Here is a 6000-nt window from a genome sequence, read left to right as displayed (position 1 = left end):
TTTGCTTGTGTTGTTTTTGTTTGTTATTTTTTCTGTCCAGCTTGCTTTTTTGGTTTTTCTTGCTTGCTGGAAGCTCTGGGACGCAGAGGGAGTACCTCCGTACCGTTAGTCGGTGCGGAGGGTCTTTTTGCCCCCTCTGCGTGGTTGTTTGTAGGGTTTTGTGTTGACCGCAAAGCAATCTTTCCTATCGGTCTATTCAGTAAGCTGGGCCTCGCTTTGCTAAATCTATTTCATCTCTGCGTTTGTACTTTCATCTCTACTCACAGTCATTATATGTGGGGGGCTGCCTTTACCTTTGGGGAATTTCTCTGAGGCAAGGTAGGCTTATTTTCCTCTTAGGGCTAGCTAGTTTCTCAGGCTGTGCCGAGTTGCATAGGTAACGTTAGGCGCAATCCACGGCTGCCTCTAGTGTGGTTGGATAGGATTAGGGATTGCGGTCAGCAGAGTTTCCACGTCTCAGAAGCTCATCATATGTATTTTGGTTATTGTCAGGTCACTTGGTGTGCTCTGAACTTCAAAGTCCATTGTGGTTCTGAATTACCTAATCATAACAGTACTGGAGGCCCAAAGTACTAATGCTTCTCAATAGAGGGAAAAAAGAAATTCTGAGACCATTTTTTTTTTTCTTTGCACTGTGTTCTGCCTTTTTTTTCCCCTAGACATCTGGGTGGTTCAGGACACAGGTGTAGTGATGGACATTAAAGGTCTGTCTTCATGTGTGGATCATCTCACTGCAAGAGTACAAAAGATTCAAGACTTTGTGGCTCAGAATTCTATGTTAGAACCAAGAATTCCTATTCCTGATTTGTTTTCTGGAGATAGAGCTAAATTTCTGAGTTTCAAAAATAATTGCAAACTGTTTCTTGCTTTGAAACCTCACTCCTCTGGTGACCCAGTTCAACAAGTTAGGATCATTGTTTCTTTATTACGTGGCGACCCTCAGGACTGGGCATTTTCTCTTGCGCCAGGAGATCCTGCATTATGTAATGTTGATGCGTTTTTTATGGCGCTCGGATTACTGTACGATGAACCTAATTCAGTGGATCAGGCTGAGAAAAATTTGCTGGCTCTGTGTCAGGTTGAGATTGAGATTTATTGTCAGAAGTTCAGAAAGTGGTCCGTGCTCACTCAATGGAATGAATGTGCGCTGGCAACTATTTTCAAAAAAGGTCTCTCTGAAGCCCTTAAGGATGTCATGGTGGGACTTCCTATGCCTGCTGGTCTGAAAGAGTCTATGTCTTTGGCCATTCAGATCGGTCTACGCTTGCGTGAGCGTAAATCTGTGCACCATTTGGCGGTATTATCTGAGCATAAACCTGAGCCTATGCAGTGCGATAGGACCTTGACCAGAGCTGAACGGCAAGAACACAGACGTCAGAATGGGCTGTGTTTCTACTGTGGTGATTCCACTCATGCTATCTCTGATTGTCCTAAGCGCACTAAGCGGTTCCCTAGGTCTGCCACCATTGGTACGGTACAATCGAAATTTTTTTTGTCCGTTACTTTGATCTGCTCTTTGTCATCCTATTCTGTCATGGCATTTGTGGATTCAGGTGCTGCCCTGAATTTGATGGACTTGGAGTATGCTAGGCGTTGTGGGTTTTTCTTGGAGCCCTTGCAGTGTCCTATTCCATTGAGAGGAATTGATGCTACGCCTTTGGCCAAGAATAAGCCTCTGTATTGGACCCAGCTGACCATGTGCATGGCTCCTGCGCACCAGGAGGATATTCGCTTTCTGGTGTTGCATAATCTGCATGATGTGGTCGTGTTGGGGTTGCCATGGCTACAAGTCCATAACCCAGTATTAGATTGGAAATCTATGTCTGTGTCCAGCTGGGGTTGTCAGGGGGTACATGGTGATGTTCCATTTCTGTCTATCTCATCATCCACCCCTTCTGAGGTTCCAGAGTTCTTGTCTGATTACCGGGATGTATTCAATGAGCCCAAGTCCAATGCCCTACCTCTGCATAGGGATTGTGATTGTGCTATCGATTTGATTCCCGGTACTAAGTTTCCTAAGGGTCGACTGTTTAATTAATCTGTACCTGAGCACGCCGCTATGCGGAGTTACGTAAAAGAATCCTTGGAGAAGGGTCATATTCGCCCGTCGTCATCGCCATTGGGAGCAGGGTTCTTTTTTGTGGCCAAGAAGGATGGTTCACTGAGACCTTGTATTGATTACCGCCTTCTAAATAAAATCACGGTCAAATTTCAGTACCCCTTGCCGCTGCTATCTGATTTGTTTGCTCGGATTAAGGGGGCTTGTTGGTTCACCAAGATAGATCTTCGTGGTGCATATAATCTTGTGCGAATTAAACGGGGCGATGAATGGAAAACTGCATTTAATACGCCCGAGGGCCATTTTGAGTACTTAGTTATGCCATTCGGACTTGCCAATGCTCCATCAGTATTTCAGTCCTTTATGCATGACATCTTCCGAGAGTACCTGGATAAATTCCTGATTGTATACTTGGATGATATTTTGGTCTTCTCGGATGATTGGGAGTCTCATGTGAAGCAGGTCAGAATGGTGTTCCAGGTCCTGCGTGCTAATTCTTTGTTTGTGAAGGGATCAAAGTGCCTCTTTGGTGTTCAGAAGGTTTCATTTTTGGGGTTCATTTTTTCCCCTTCTGCTATTGAGATGGACCCTGTTAAGGTCCAGGCCATCTATAATTGGACTCAGCCGACATCTCTGAAGAGTCTGCAAAAGTTCCTGGGCTTTGCTAATTTTTATCGTCGCTTCATCTGTAATTTTTCTAGTATTGCTAAACCATTGACCGATTTGACCAAGAAGGGTGCTGATGTGGTCAATTGGTCTTCTGCTGCTGTGGAGGCTTTTCAGGAGTTGAAGCGTCGTTTTTCTTCTGCCCCTGTGTTGTGTCAGCCAGATGTTTCGCTTCCGTTCCAAGTCGAGGTTGATGCTTCTGAAATTGGAGCGGGGGCTGTTTTGTCGCAAAGAGGTTCTGATTGCTCGGTGATGAAGCCATGCGCCTTCTTTTCCAGGAAGTTTTCACCTGCGGAGCGAAATTATGATGTTGGCAATCGAGAGTTGCTGGCCATGAAGTGGGCATTCGAGGAGTGGCGTCATTGGCTTGAAGGAGCTAAGCATCGCGTGGTGGTCTTGACTGATCACAAGAACTTGACTTATCTCGAGTCTGCCAAACTGTTGAATCCTAGACAGGCTCGTTGGTCGCTGTTTTTCTCCCGTTTTGACTTTGTGGTTTCGTACCTTCCGGGCTCTAAAAATGTGAAGGCGGATGCCCTGTCTAGGAGTTTTGTGCCCGACTCTCCGGGTTTGTCTGAGCCGGTGGGTATTCTCAAAGAGGGAGTAATTGTGTCTGCCATCTCCCCTGATTTGCGGCGGGTGCTGCAAAAATTTCAGGCTGATAAACCTGATCGTTGCCCAGCGGAGAAACTGTTTGTCCCTGATAAATGGACTAGTAAGGTTATCTCTGAGGTTCATTGTTCGGTGCTGGCTGGTCATCCTGGAATCTTTGGTACTAGAGATTTAGTGGCTAGATCCTTTTGGTGGCCGTCTCTGTCGCGGGATGTGCGTTCTTTTGTGCAGTCCTGTGGGATTTGTGCTCGGGCTAAGCCCTGCTGTTCTCGTGCCAGTGGGTTGCTTTTGCCCTTGCCGGTCCCGAAGAGGCCTTGGACACATATCTCTATGGATTTTATTTCGGATCTCCCCGTCTCTCAAAAAATGTCGGTCATTTGGGTGGTTTGTGATCGCTTCTCTAAGATGATCCATTTGGTACCCTTGTCTAAATTACCGTCCTCCTCTGATTTGGTGCCATTGTTCTTCCAGCATGTGGTTCGTTTACATGGCATTCCAGAGAACATCGTTTCTGACAGAGGTTCCCAGTTTGTTTCGAGGTTTTGGCGAGCCTTTTGTGCTAGGATGGGCATTGATTTGTCTTTTTCCTCGGCTTTCCATCCTCAGACAAATGGCCAGACTGAACGAACCAATCAGACCTTGGAAACATATCTGAGATGCTTTGTTTCTGCTGATCAGGATGATTGGGTGTCCTTTTTGCCGTTGGCTGAGTTCGCCCTTAATAATCGGGCCAGCTCGGCTACCTTGGTTTCGCCGTTTTTCTGCAATTCTGGGTTCCATCCTCGTTTCTCTTCAGGGCAGGTTGAGTCTTCGGACTGTCCTGGTGTGGATACTGTGGTGGACAGGTTGCAGCAGATTTGGACTCATGTAGTGGACAATTTGACCTTGTCCCAGGAGAAGGCTCAACATTTCGCTAATCGCAGACGCTGTGTGGGTCCCCGACTTCGTGTTGGGGATTTGGTTTGGTTGTCATCTCGTCATATTCCTATGAAGGTTTCCTCTCCTAAGTTTAAGCCTCGTTTCATTGGTCCGTATAGGATTTCTGAGGTTCTTAATCCTGTGTCTTTTCGTTTGAAACTTCCAGATTCTTTTTCCATCCATAACGTATTCCATAGGTCATTGTTGCGGAGATACGTGGCACCTATGGTTCCATCTGTTGATCCTCCTGCCCCGGTTTTGGTGGAGGGGGAGTTGGAGTATATAGTGGAGAAGATTTTGGACTCTCGTGTTTCGAGACGGAAACTCCAGTATCTGGTTAAGTGGAAGGGTTATGGTCAGGAAGATAATTCCTGGGTCTTTGCCTCTGATGTCCATGCTGCCGATCTTGTTCGTGCCTTTCATATGGCTCATCCTGGTCGGCCTGGGGGCTCTGGTGAGGGTTCGGTGACCCCTCCTCAAGGGGGGGTACTGTTGTGAATTCTGTGGTCGAGCTCCCTCCTGTGGTCACAAGTGGTACTTTGGCTGATTCTGTCTATGGGCTTCCGTTGGTGGATGCGAGTGGTACTGCGGCTTCTGACTTTCCTTCCTCAGGTGATGAGGTTAAGTCGTTAGGTGCTGCTCTATTTAACTCCGCCTAGTGCTTTGATCCTGGCCTCCAGTCTATGTTCTAGTGTTGGTCTGCTTCCTCCTGGATCGTTCCTGTGGCCTGTCTTCCTGCATGAGCTAAGTTTGCTTGTGTTGTTTTTGTTTGTTATTTTTTCTGTCCAGCTTGCTTTTTTGGTTTTTCTTGCTTGCTGGAAGCTCTGGGATGCAGAGGGAGTACCTCCGTACTGTTAGTCGGTGCGGAGGGTCTTTTTGCCCCCTCTGCGTGGTTGTTTGTAGGGTTTTGTGTTGACCGCAAAGCAATCTTTCCTATCCTCGGTCTATTCAGTAAGCTGGGCCTCGCTTTGCTAAATCTATTTCATCTCTGCGTTTGTACTTTCATCTCTACTCACAGTCATTATATGTGGGGGGCTGCCTTATTTTCCTCTTAGGGCTAGCTAGTTTCTCAGGCTGTGCCGAGTTGCATAGGTAGCGTTAGGCGCAATCCACGGCTGCCTCTAGTGTGGTTGGATAGGATTAGGGATTGCGGTCAGCAGAGTTTCCACGTCTCAGAAGCTCGTCATATGTATTTTGGTTATTGTCAGGTCACTTGGTGTGCTCTGAACTTCAAAGTCCATTGTGGTTCTGAATTACCTAATCATAACAGATCTGTGTGTCATCAGCATAGAGATGATACTGAAAACCGTGAGATTCTATGAGCTGTCCCAGGCCAAAAGTGTAAATGGAGAAGAGCAGGGGCCCTAGGACTGAACCTTGCAGGACTCCGACAGATAGGGGGCGAGGTGAGGAGGTGGTGTGTGAATGTGAGACGCTGAATGTTCGGTCAGTTAGGTATGACGAGATCCAGGATAGAGCCAAGTCTGTGATGCCAAGGGATGAGAGGGTCTGTAGTAATAGGGAATGGTCCACTGTGTCAGAGTGGCAGAGGACAGGTCCAGGAGGAGGAGGATAGAGTAGTGTTGCTTGATCCTGGCGGTTAATAGGTCATTGGTGACCTTAGTTAGGGCAGTTTCAGTGGAGTGGTGTGACCGGAAGCCTGATTGTAAGCGGTCGAAAAGGGAGCAGGAAGATAGATGGAAGGACAGATCAAGATGGACGTGTTGTTCCAGTAGTTTTGAGGC

The sequence above is a fragment of the Ranitomeya imitator genome, chromosome 2 (assembly GCF_032444005.1).
Source record: "Ranitomeya imitator isolate aRanImi1 chromosome 2, aRanImi1.pri, whole genome shotgun sequence".
Taxonomy (NCBI): domain Eukaryota; kingdom Metazoa; phylum Chordata; class Amphibia; order Anura; family Dendrobatidae; genus Ranitomeya; species Ranitomeya imitator.
The sequence above is the reverse complement of the archived record's forward strand: the minus strand, read 5'-3'. Positions refer to the sequence as shown.